Source organism: Choloepus didactylus, chromosome 4, assembly GCF_015220235.1.
Source record: "Choloepus didactylus isolate mChoDid1 chromosome 4, mChoDid1.pri, whole genome shotgun sequence".
Classification (NCBI taxonomy): Eukaryota; Metazoa; Chordata; class Mammalia; order Pilosa; family Megalonychidae; genus Choloepus; species Choloepus didactylus.
The window spans coordinates 83,573,297-83,586,541 of NC_051310.1; positions in this window are offsets into that span (position 1 = coordinate 83,573,297).

Below are 13,245 nucleotides of genomic sequence, written 5' to 3' on the forward strand. Positions count from 1 at the left end.
ATTTGCATTTACTCATAGCAACATAGAAACAGTGGCAGGAAACAGTTTTCTTAGCTGCTCACATGAGAATAATGGAAATGTCTCTATAAATAGGCACATTAAAGTAATTTCAGGAAATGATGTAACGTTAATTGATAGTATCCTAACAATTTTATATAAATTTTATTAAAAATAAGCCTGAATACATATTTGTTAATACCTTTGAATGTCTGAGGTAAAAATATACCATTCCTTCCAAAATCTCCCTAAATTTTTGGTTAGAGGGTAGAGAACACTTAGAAAATCCATTGTCCATATGAGGTAAGTGGTTGCATTTGTTTGCTACGGTTTCTGTAACAAAGTGCCACATACTGGGTGGCTTAAAACAATATACATTTATTCTCTCACAGTCCTGGAGGCTAGAAGTCTGAATCAAGGTTTCAGGAGAACCATGCTTTTTCTGAAGGCCCTGGGGGATGAATGCTTCTTTGTATCTCCCTGGCATTCCGTGGTTTGTAGCTGCATAACTCCAGACCCTGCCTCTGTCTTCACATTGCCGTCTTCCTCTGTGTCTCCTCTTCTTATAAGGCACCAGTCATGTTGGATCAAGGGCTCACTCCACTCCAGTGCGACACTGTCTTAACCAATAACATTGCAAGAACCCCATTTCCAAAAAAGGTCACCTTCTAGGATACTGGGGGTTAGGATATCAAAGCATCTTTTTGGGGGATTTGGTCCAACCCACAACCGAAGTATAGCCTGTTTCTAAAGACCCTGAATGAAGAGTGTGGACATACAGAGTGATAGTTTGGGAGATACAAAGATGAATAAGAAACAGTCAGGAAGTTGAGGAGTTAAGGTCTAAGGAATTGGATATGTAAACAAAGAGCACTGTACCTTAGATCATTTCATTTGTGTTGTTGTGACAAAAGTCAGACTAGAAATACATTTAATTTAACTTATATGATGATTACTGTTTGCGAGGCCTTGTCTTAAATGCTTGGCATGATCCTCATAACAAGCCTATGAGGCAGAAACTGTGATCAGCTCCACTTTATATGTGGAGAAACTGAGGTAGGGAGAAATCAAGTAACTTGGCCAAGTTTCTACAGAGAAGGAATTTAAAACCAAGCAGTCTGGTTTAAGTCCATGCAGCTAAACTGCCCCTCTGCCATGCTACTTTAAATTGAAATCATGTTTGACAGCGTTCAGTCTAATTTCTTTCAGGCTCAATGGGGAGTAGCCAGGAGACTGCAGTGCAGGCAGATAGATGGTGTATAAGACAGGGAATATCCCAGAGGAAGGGTTTGAGTCCAGTGCTGGTGAGCAGATATTTAGGGCTTGATCCAGGGGCTCTGACAGCTGGCTCTTCTCCATTGAGAAGATACCCAATCTTACCTGCCTGTGCCCCTTTCCATCAGCTGTGGTTGGGCTAGCTCAGCTCTTTGCTTGGGCCCTGGTCAAAGTCAACCCACATTTCATTTCATCTGTTCTGGCCCTAATCCTGTGCTCCTTGGCAAAAGAAACATTTGAGTGAAAAGCTCTTCTACTTGAATATGAGATAGTTGGAACAGATTTTGCTTTAATGAGATGAAATGGACCCTGAAGTTATTTGGAAATGTGTGGAATCAGTAGAGAGAAGTAAACACAACTCCAGGGAAGTGGAAAGTCATTAAACATAAATATATTCCTTCGTGCAACTGAGCTTCCTCCACTCCCAGGGATTTGGGCATTATTGTAAAGATCCTTATTTTCTGACCTGCCTAAAACAGAACAGATCTGTATTCATTGTGGATGAAGCCTCCATTTAGGTCCCCTTTCCTTTTTGCCCACATAGAGATGATCTTCACAGCCCCAACTTGCTGCTTTCCGATTCCCAGGCCATAGTGGGAGATAGTGGATGCATTTTCCCCAGGATAGCATCAGCCCCTTGTTGGGGGAGTCAAACAGAGAATTATAGCTTAACAGAGAAGCAGATGTAAGTAAAGGGGAACTATACAAATCCCCTCTATTTGTCTTCTCTGTATTGTTCAGAGTTGTTAAGTTGCAAACAACAGAATCTACTCTGGCTAGTTTAAGCAGAAAAGAGATTTAATACAAGAAGTTAGGTAGCTCCCAGAATCCCTTGGGGGCAGGGCTGGAGAAGCAAATCTGAGACCAAGTTCCTAGAAACATGACCCAGATCATGCCACAAAACTGGCCCGTTTGAACAGACAGCTGGCATTGCTCCTTCACTGAGCAGAGGACTTCAAGAACTTTTCTGTACCCACTGCTGCTGCCTGCACTGAAGCCAAGCCTGTGCTGGGAACACAATCTTGCAACCCAAAGCTGGAAGCATATGCTGCTGCCCATGGCAACCTAATGGGAAGTCCACCAGGAATGCAAACTGTGTTCTCACTAGGGCATGTCTCATGCAGGTGGCACCTTGGGAGGTGGTGCAAGGGGAGCTGGGAATTTGAGTCCTGATTTTTCCATGGGGTTTATGGGTCACGGTGCTGATTCCCCAACTTTGCTTTCCAACATGAGCCTGTATTTATTCAGCAGGAAGATGTCTTTCCAATTCTAGATATGAACTTGCAGCCTAGCAAAGTGGTTAAGAACACAGGCTTCGGAATCAGTCAGATATGGATTCATAATCCTGTCCTGCCACTTGCCCTCTTGCTGTAGGTGAGTCACTTTCCCTTTCTGAGCCTCACCTTTCTTATCTGTAAAACACAGATAATAATATGTACCTCAGAAGAATGTGACAAGAATATAAAGCAGTATCGATGTAAAACTCTTAGCACAATGCTTTTATAATGCATTCAATATATGGTGGTTCTCATCCCAATCACTAGTAACATGGCCAAAAGTATATGCTCTAAAAAAGAAAAAAAGCCCACTAAAAGTCAAAATGTTAATAATAATAATAACAATAAAAATAAAAATAACAGTACTACTACTACTAAAAAAAAAAAGGAGCTTCTACCCAAGCCACCCAAGTTCATCTGAACATTCCTTATAAGATGCTTCAGTTCAGACATGGGATTACATGGAATAGCTGAACAATGAGAAAGTTTGAGGTCAGATGCTTCCTCAACTGTTTCCAAAATAAACAGTTACAGGAAGTTCCCTACACTCCACATAAAAGCTCGGGGTGGGGGGGGGGGATGGGAAGAAGGAGGGAACTCTATTACTCTAAGTTCACTGCGGGAGAAGTGGGAGCAGATCAATATGTGGTTAAGTGTTTTAGCTGCACTTTTATTACGTTTGACAGTAATGACAAAGAAGTATGCACTGAGTAAAATGACGAATGCATGAACACATGGTTTTCTCTCTCTCTTACACACTGCTTCTATTTTTCTCATGGATCTCATGAGGGAAAGTCAGTCTTACAAAAAAAAAAAAAAAAAAGAAAAAACTTGCAGCCTGGGAGTTCAGATTAACCAGGATCAAAATTACCCATAGGTTCCAGATACACAAATCACAGAGGGAACCCTTCTACCCAAAGAGAAAAGAACAAAAAAGGCTACATGTTTGCCAGTTAAAAGACAAATTAACTGGGAAAGGCCTGCCTAGTTACCCAGCTACATTTCTACATCATCAAGTGCTATCTCCTCTTTCCCATGATGTAAACCATGCTAGTGGCTGTAGGAGGGCCGTGAAAGGAGAAAAAAAATAAACAAGGACATCTCAAGAATACTGTAAATTTATATAATACAAGGCTGAACTTTTTTTTGTTTTGAAAAATGCTTTCACTTAAGCAACTTTACAAAAATCATATTTAGATGGCACCCAGTTCTATCTCTTCACTGACGCTCAGATGTTTCCACTTGGGTCTAAGGCTGGGCAGGCAGCAGCCAGATGTTTTGAGGGGGCAGAGGAAGTTCTTTCATTCATGGCAAACCCGAGAAGTGAAGATTCATTGACTCATGTAATATTAATCTTCCTACACAGGGAATTTGGTGCCAAGCTGTTTGCCCCACTTTTCCAGTCAGACTTGGAGTCATTTAACTGGGGTAGGGCTGTGGGAAACCTCTTTAGCTGAGATATTGGACAGATGGCACTGACTTTCAAAATCCCGACTGCAGTTTTTCAGGTCTTGATTAGCCCTATGACATTTTTTTTCTATTCTTTTAAAGACCATTCAGTGGAGAAGGAGGAAACTTTGGACTTTTCTGAAGGACTTTCTTTGTAATTCTGGTCCAAGCTACCATCTCCATCTCATACCAGGACTCCTGCAAATCTCCTCCTAAGTGCTTTTTTTTTTTTCTGGAATCACTTTGTTCTGCTACTAGAAAATCTCAAAAGTCCTCTCATCTCACATGCAATTGCAAATCGTTCCAATGGTTTCATAATCTTTTTCCTGCCTAGCTCTGACTCAGTTTCCTTTCTCCTTCCTGACCCCCACTCACCCTCCTGCCTTGCTCCCTTGGTCCCAGCCTTCTGGTCTTTGTGTTACTCAACGATGCTTGGCACCTCCCTTCCTGGATGAGTGGGTGGTAGATGGGTGGGGAGCTTTTCTTCTCTTCTCCCCTTTGTCTGAAATGTTCTTCTCCTAGATATCTGCATGGTCCTCACTCATTTCATTCAGATCTTGGCCCAAAGCTTACTTCTTTGGAAAAGTCTTCCCTTTCCACTCTAGGTAATAGACCAGTTGCCAACCCCCCAGATCCCCCACACCAGTTCTTGGTTTATTTTTCTCCTAGTCACCATTCATATCACAACCTGACGTATCATGTAATTATGTGCTTAATCTGTATTGTCTGTCATTCCCTACTAGAATGTAAGCCCTCTGAGGACAGCAGCTGCATCTGTTTTGTTTTTTGCTATATCTCCAGGACTTAGAAACCATATGTAGCACAACGTGGGCACTGGCAAGTAAAACTTCCTGGGTCAATGAACACAATTATTGTTACACTTAAATTTTCAGCCTTTTTTTTTTCCTTTGAAAGATTTGCTTGTACTCCGTGAACATCCATAGGACTCTTTTCCTTTTTCACTTTCACAAGACCTATTTTTCTGAAGAATTAGGTGAGATGTGGAGAGAAGCAGCTATTTCCTGAGTTTTTCAGAGCAAACACCCATTGATCAGAACAGGATGAAAGACCTGGTTTTTTTTGCTGCTTTCTTGGAAGGAATAACTATAGATCCTCAGGTAACTAACTCATCAAAAAACAAACAGAACAATGAATAATACAGACATTACATCTCTATTCCCTGAACTGATAGTTTAAGCTGCTTTAATTTCTCAAAAGGCTGAGTCGACAAACAAGCAGAACATTTCTGTCACCTGTTCATGACTCCACTTATACGACTCTCTGGATCTGGGGTGACATCAGATATATATATGTCAGATATATATCTCCCTGGCAAATACACGGACTCAATACCTTCTTGTGCCGGAGACACATACTTGACAATTGCTCTTCAAGAGCAGTGAAAATCGCAGCAATTCACTTTTCTTGGTTTGAAGAGAGAAAAAAAAAAAAAAATCTGATCTCCTTTCTATTTCGGCAGTCTTATTTTCTCGAGTTAAACAGAGAAAATAGAGATATGTAATTGGGAGACCATCGCTTTTCTGCTGCTCATTGCCACTATGTGTATATATTCAGTGTTCTTGAGTTCTAGCATTTTAAAAGTCTGTCATTCATATGTTTTAATTTTTGACCTTGGTGGAATAAATGAAGATATTATGTAGTCTATTTTAATAGGACGGATAATGCACTGTTTATTATTTACAATTTTTAAATCTATTTTTTTTGCAGTTAATAATTATACTAGACTTTTTGAAAATGCTGCCTCTTCCACCAAATAGCCTTGAACAGTGCTCCCATTTGCTTAGTTGTGCTTTTGGTAAATCGCTTGCATAAAATCTTTTGTTGTAGTTGCATAGATCTCTTTTGTAGGAATGCTGCGGTCTTATAATTGGTTGAGTACTACAATCTAGTCTAAGAGGATGACCTTTCACCCCAAACCAAAAAGGCCCTCTGGAGAGGGAGGTGCCATAATCTGGATTTAAGACTTCTTACCACCATGTTGAGAGCCCATTCCCTGCATCACACACAAACAGTGGCAAGAAAGCCCAGCTTCCCATTAACTTAGCACTTCCACATGTTGCTCTTGAGAAAATCCACTCCTTAGACAAGAATAGAGTCCTTACCCCCCAGTCCCCTCTCCTGGCTGAGATGCAAGCCAATGGATCCTCATAAGCAGTTGCAGGCAACTGTTTTGAGAAGGAAAGGAAAGAAGAGATTAGGACCGAAAGAGGCTAGCATGCTAAGGCCTGGTTCTAGAGTGGTGGGATGGCCACTGGTTAATTTGTTTGTAAGACTTGGAGGAATGTTGAAGCCTGGCTAAGGACATCAAGTGGACAGCTTCTCCATAAACAAATGAGCAAAAAGCAGTCACTGCCATTTGGAGGGACTTTTAAAGCAGTGGAGGGAGTGTACCTTACACGGCTACACTTAGGTTAGGAGATAAATCACCAAACTTAATTGAAAAGGTAGAGCTTCACTTTGCAAAAATGATGGGCATGGCTAATGCTATAAGTAAGATCACCTCCTACTTTTTTTTAAATTAGGTTTTATAGAGATATATTCACATACCATGACAATACATTGGTGTACAATCAACTATTCACAGTACCATCACATAGTTGTGCATTCATCACTGCAATCTATTTTTGAACATTTTCCTTATACCAGAAAGAATCAGAATATGAATAAAAAGTAAAAATAAAAAAGAACACCCAAACCATCCCCCCCATCCCACCCCCCATTTTTCTACTCATCCATCCATACACTGGATAAAGGGATTGCGAACCACAAGGTTTTCACAATCACACTGTCACCCCTTGTGAGCTACATTGTTATACAATCGTCTTCAAGAGTCAAGGCTACTGGGTTGGAGTTTGGTAGTTTCAGGTATTTACTTCTAGCTATTCCAACACATTAAAACCTAAAAAGTGTTATCCATATAGTATGTAATAATGTCCACCGGAGTGACCTCTCGACTCCATTTGAAATCCCTCGGCCACTGAAGCTTTATTTCATTTCATTTTGCATCCCCCTTTTGGTCAAGAAGAAGTTCTCAATCCCATGATGCTGGGTCTAGATTCATCCCTGGGAGTCATATCCTGCATTGCCAGGGAGGTTTACACCCCTAGGAGTCCGGTTCCACATAGGGGAGAGGGCAGTCAGATCACCTGTCAAGGTGGCTTAGTTAGAGAGAGAGAGGGCCACATCTGAGTAACAAAGTGGCACTCAGGAGGAGACTCTCAGGCACAATTATAAGGAGGTTTAGCCTCTCCTTTGCAGTAACAAGCTTCATAGGGCAAACCCCAAGACAGAGGGCTCAGCATGTCAAGCCATCAGTCCCCAGTGTTTGTGAGAACATCAGCAACAATCCAGGTGTGGAAGTCCAACACCTCTGCATCCAGCTCCTTGGGGGGCTCTGAATATATATTTTTATTTTCTGCCCAAATTACTTTGGGATGCATTGCTATTTCACTCTAACCTATACAGACCTACCATATCTCACTTCCTACTCAAAGTTCCATGTAATTGTGGTGTTTGAACAAACTGATTGTAAAAGTTACATTGTTTAGAAAATAGAGATCCAACACCAAATAAACATCTCTTCCCTTGGTCTCACATGGAAGTTGAAGTTTTAACACCCAGTCAGTTTCAACCTTTACCCTATGGCCTGATTTGCCCTGGTCTTAACCAGATCTGCTTCATTCATATCTCTAATTGAAGTCTGGGCTCTTTTTCAGCTTTCTTTCTTTCTTTCTTCCTTTTTTTTTATTTTTTTTAACAGTTGCTGTATGCATTAATACTGACATTCATATCTGCCGAGCTCTAGCTCCCAGTTTCAGGTGTCACACAAATACTCAGTGTTCTAGAAACCAATCAGGTTATACACTGAAGGATCGACATCTCAGAATTTGGAGACAGCCATTACAATTCAGGAATAGATTTGACTGCTGTAAGAGCTTACAATCTAGGGACCATTACAATAATCATTTCCCTGTTAGGCTGTGCTCTAAGATTCAATTCTGAGTTTCCTACATTCAATTCACATTTCCTACATTTTTTTTATTTCTTTCAGGAGACTGCACAGCAGAAAGTTCTGGTACTTTGCCTAGTGTATTTTTATCTATGAATACTTACAAAAACAAATCAAAACTCTAACCATCTGTGCCAGTTTGGATGTATTATGTCCCCCAAAATGCCATGTACTTAAACGCAATCTGGCGGGGGCAGACACAACACGTATTAGTGCTGATTAGGTTGGAATTTTTGGATTAGGTTGTGTCCATGGAGATGTGACCCATCCAACTGTGGTTAATACCTTTGATTAGATCACTTCCATGGAAGTGTGGCCCCACCCATTCAGTGTGGATCTTGATTAGTTTGCTGGAGCCCTGGATAGGAGCTCGGTGCTGCAGTCAGAGACGCATTTTGGAGATGGCCATTGAAAGCAGACTTTTGCTAGCCCCGAGTTTGCCTGGGAGAAACTAAGAGAACACCCCCAAAGACCTGGAGAGAAACGTCCTGGGAGAAAGTAATTTTGAAACCAGAACACTGAAGCAGATGCCAGCCATGTGTGCCTGTGCCTTCCCAGGTGACGGAGGTTTTCCTGACGCCACTGGTGTTCTCCAGTGAAGGTGCCCTACCGTTGATTCCTTAGTTTGGACACTTTTGTGGCCTTAGGACTATAACTTTGTAACCACATAAACCTCCTTCATAAAAGCCAATCCATTTCTGGTATTTTGCATAATGGCATATTTAGCAAACTGGGACAGCATTCTTGTTTTTTGTTGTTGTTTTTTGTTTTTTGTTTTTTGCTTTGAGGGACTTGTTTTTTGTTTGTCCATGTAAATGAAAATTACTAGTGTGGATTCTACAAGTTCTAGCTGTTGAAAGCTCTTCCTTAACTTTTGGCTCAAGATGGTATTGGCGCTTCCATGTGGGCAAAAGAGAAATTTCAAATCTTCTGCATTTCCCCAGAGCTGCATGTCATGGGTTATATAAGTAAACTTGGGTCTTTTCTGTTTTAATGAGATGCTTCTAGGAAAACTGGGACTAGTCGGGCTCTAGGGTTGCCATCTATGTTCGATTTCATCAGGGCTACCCTGCTTTTACTTCTGTTACATATTGGACTAGAATAGTGGATTTTTTTTTTTGAGGAAAGCTTGTCTTGCCAGATGCCTGATGTCCATGGAGTCAGCTCCTGAGAGTGGTGGCATCTCACTGTGTCTCTGTTACTACAACGTATACCTCCTCCATCACACACTTGAACTGGAGTCCAGATCCTTACATTCATCCTGGCATAGAAGTTGACAAATGTGCAGGGTTTGACCATGAGGGTTAGAATCTCAACAGCTCCACTTAAGAGCTGTGAGGCCTTGGGAAATTTTCTTTCCTGTGCTTCAGTTTTCTCGGGGGTGGTTTGGGAATGTAAATAGTACTTATCTTATAGCTTTGTTGTATTAAATAAAGTCATGTATATAAATTACCAAGCCTAGTGTTTAGGTGCTCAGTAATTAGTGGTTTAAACAAGATCATGACTTTCTCCATGCACATTACTCTCCTTTGACTGACAGCTCTGGGACCCCACCTCAATCCCCTGATGAGCCCTGGACAACATGACTCTCCAGTGACCTTCAAGATACTGTTGTTGGAACCATTTAAGGACATCAGGATTCAATACACAAATATTAAAAATCATGTGAATTAGCAAATTAATTTTTTTTTGTTTTTTCTAATTTCTTAACCTTAATAATGACCCTGAAAGCTGACACTATTATGTCTACTTTACAGTTGAGGAAATACTGAGGTTCAGAGATGTTAAGTAACTGGCCCAAGGTCCCAAAGCAGGTTCATGAGTAGCACAGATAGCATTCACGCACCTGATGTCAATACTTCTGCTCCTTCGTTGTCACACACTCCCAATGTTAGAGTGGCTTGCTTTAGATTCTGCCTAGAATGTTTGGTATTTCAGCAGAAAATTCTGAAAGTTTCTGGACCACAATGAATACACAATTCCCACTCATGGAAAACTCCATCCCTCTCCTATCCTCCCATTCTTCTTCCCTTTAATTCTTGCACCCTCTTCTTTCCACCAGATACCACATGGTTAATTAATCAAAATACTAAAATGTGAAGCAAATTGTGCCTGTCATTTGGTGGTATACAGTGGGGATGTGTTTTCTGTTGCAAGAATTTGCAGAGGCTTCTCCAAGTCTTAAGAATATTTACCTGACTGAACAGATCTTGTGGAATTATGACATGTAGATGTGATTCCTGAAACACTATAATATAAAGCAAATTATTGGTGTTTTGAAATGTTTCTCATAAAAAGAAGAATGTTACATATGATGAGAAATTTACATTTGCCATGCTTAATGTAAAGCTAATTATAATATGAAATTTAAATACAATCAACCCTAAGTCATTCAGTTAATTAGATAAATATAATTTGTATTTAATAAGATTTAATTAGAATGGTTTTATGTATAAATTTCTAAAGAAGAAAGAAATATACTGCCCGCTTTCTTTCTTATGGATCTGGGGTTGGCAAAATAAATTTCCAGCCGGGTGTTTGCTACCCCTTCCCAAATTATTTCTTGATTCCTTGTTTGAAATTACAGTGTCACTATCAGACACTTGAAGGGTGGCAATTGCAAGAACTTTCTAGCCTCTTGGACCTGAACTTTTGTCCAAACTGTACCTTCCACTTGGTGTTTGAACACATGTGCTTTACTAACTTCAATCTTTACTCCTTTGCTTACTACTCTAGCCTATTTACTCTAATTTTTATGTTATGTTTTATGTTATCTTGGTGTGTTGTAGCTATTTCTATCATTCACATTAACTCCTTAAGAGAATAAATAGAGTAAATGAAAATATCATGTAATAGATGCTGTGATAGTTTCCGATAGGGCACCTAAGCTTTGGATATCTCCAGTGTGGCCAGGTCTCCAATGGTAGGTAAAGAGGTGGAGGAGATTTTAATCCCATTCAGAAGGGATGGTTGAGTCTAGTCACCTCATTTCTTGAATTTCTTATGCAATGTTATATTCAAGCAAATGAGCAAGTATTGGAGCACATGTATGTGTTCCAGAGGCATCTATTCTCAGCATCTCCTATTCAAAATGGTCAATTGGGCCCAAGTTCAGAGGAACACTTGAGATTGTTCCAAATACATGGAAAAAGATAATAATAATAGTAATGCAAGTTCCAAATTTAATATTCTTCAAACTAGGCAAAATACTCAATTGACCATGTCTGTCAAGGTCGGGGAAGGAAAGTCCCTTATGCAACCATCTGACGAATCCTTGGCTTTCTTTTTTCAAGCAACATCTGAAGTTTAGTTGATATCAGCATTATTAGAACCTTAATTTCAAAGCCTTTTGTGAGTTCATTTGATCTTGAGCTTGGGCAGGGACCCATTTGGGCATTCACAAGAGAAGTCTGTCTGTCTGCAAATTGGGTATGTAGGCTGCTACAGGGAGGGCAACTATGAACGTGGGCAGTGACTGGGCAACCATTGGCTAAGGTGCATAATGAGCTGGAAGGAGACAGCAGGAGGTCGTTAAAACCTTGCTTGAAATGTCCCAGTATAGAAAAATCACATATGGGCTTAATAAGATGCTGTGACTTGGGAGGATTCTTACCCTCTAAGAGTTGACTACAGACTGCTGTTAGAAGATTAAAGAACAACTATTAACAACTACTTGTGAAATAAAGCAAATTCATACTCATGCAAGAATAAGACTAGAAAGAACCAAACACACCACAATTTACACAACTAGATAATTTTAGTGAAAAGCAGACATTTAAGCAGGGTGTTGATCAAGAAATTTTATAATACTGTTCCCCGTTTCTACAAAACATGGCATTCAGCTCTAAAGTGTATGTGTATCTGTTATATAATGCACATTGGTTGTCCTCTTTGGAAATGGTGAGCAATGAGGGTGAATCTGGGAGCTGTGAGAGAATGTTCTCTGTGATGGAATCACAAGGCAACAACAAATCACTCTTTTTTGGCTAAGTTTTTTCTAATGGAAGAAGTTGTAAGGGATTACTCGGAGCGGCCCCTGAATCCATTTGCTAAACATTGCTGGGGGATTTGAGAACAAGCGACTATTAACAATAGTTGTACACTTGCAGGCGAAGGAGTGCTTGTTTCTCCAGCACATACTGTTTAGTTGAAGTGCGAAGCTGTGTTTGATTTTACTTTCACCAAATCTTCTTTTCTGAAAATGTGTGCAAAGCCAGAAAGTATTGCCTGCAGAAAAGAAGGAAGTTGACATATTTTTGGCAAATGTGACACAAAGTTATATCTAGTGAGTGGCTGTGTAACTTAACTACTGGGAATGGTTTTCTGTTCTCAAACTACATGTGACTTGGCATACTGAGGAATTTATGAGGTTGGAATTAGAGAACAGACACTGGGTTTTCTTTGGGATGTTTCCTTAATACCCCACATTGCCAGCTACTGGGGCAGATACACTGCTAGTGAGTAATAAATACCCATGAAATTAAATTGTTAACAAATCTCAATTTTTTAATCTATAAGAATTAACTTTTCTGAAATATTTTTCTAATAGTCAGACATACAGAACGGTAGAAAGACAAATAATGAAGCAATTTTAAATGGAATACATGTCCTTTTTACCCTTTAACGAGATGGATTTGGGATGCTACTTGCCATCTCTATTCTGAAATGGGCACTTTCTTTTTTTCGCAGATCAAATTAGGTTAAACTTTTTTTTTTTTTTAAATTACATTTGGCACTATAAGACCCAGTGTTTTCCTTACATGTGTTTTTGTCAAAAGATTCATATTTTCCTGCCAACCTTGGAATCCAAATGGGTGTTCTCATGGCTTTACGGCTTTTGTTTGCATCATTAGTCAGAAATCTCTTTTAAAATGGGTGAATTAATTTGGAGGAATTAGGTTAACAAGTCATATCCGAAGTGTGCCAGTTTACACTGTGGTTTGTGGTGAGTTTATGGAGGTTTTGTGAGGAAACTCAAAGGTGAAAGCAGACCTTGTTCAGGCTGTGGGGCCTTCAAGCACTAAGCACAGAATTTCCTTTTGTGGTTTGGGGTGACGTGGCTTTGGATAATAAATATCTGTAAAAAGATTTCCTGAGGTTAACTGGAAGGCATCATTGACACTTTGAGTGGTTGATTTCACAGCTTTCCACAGTGGAATTTGAAGGCTCTTTTTTTTTAAAAAAAAAATATTAAAGTCACATCACTTCGTAATCATC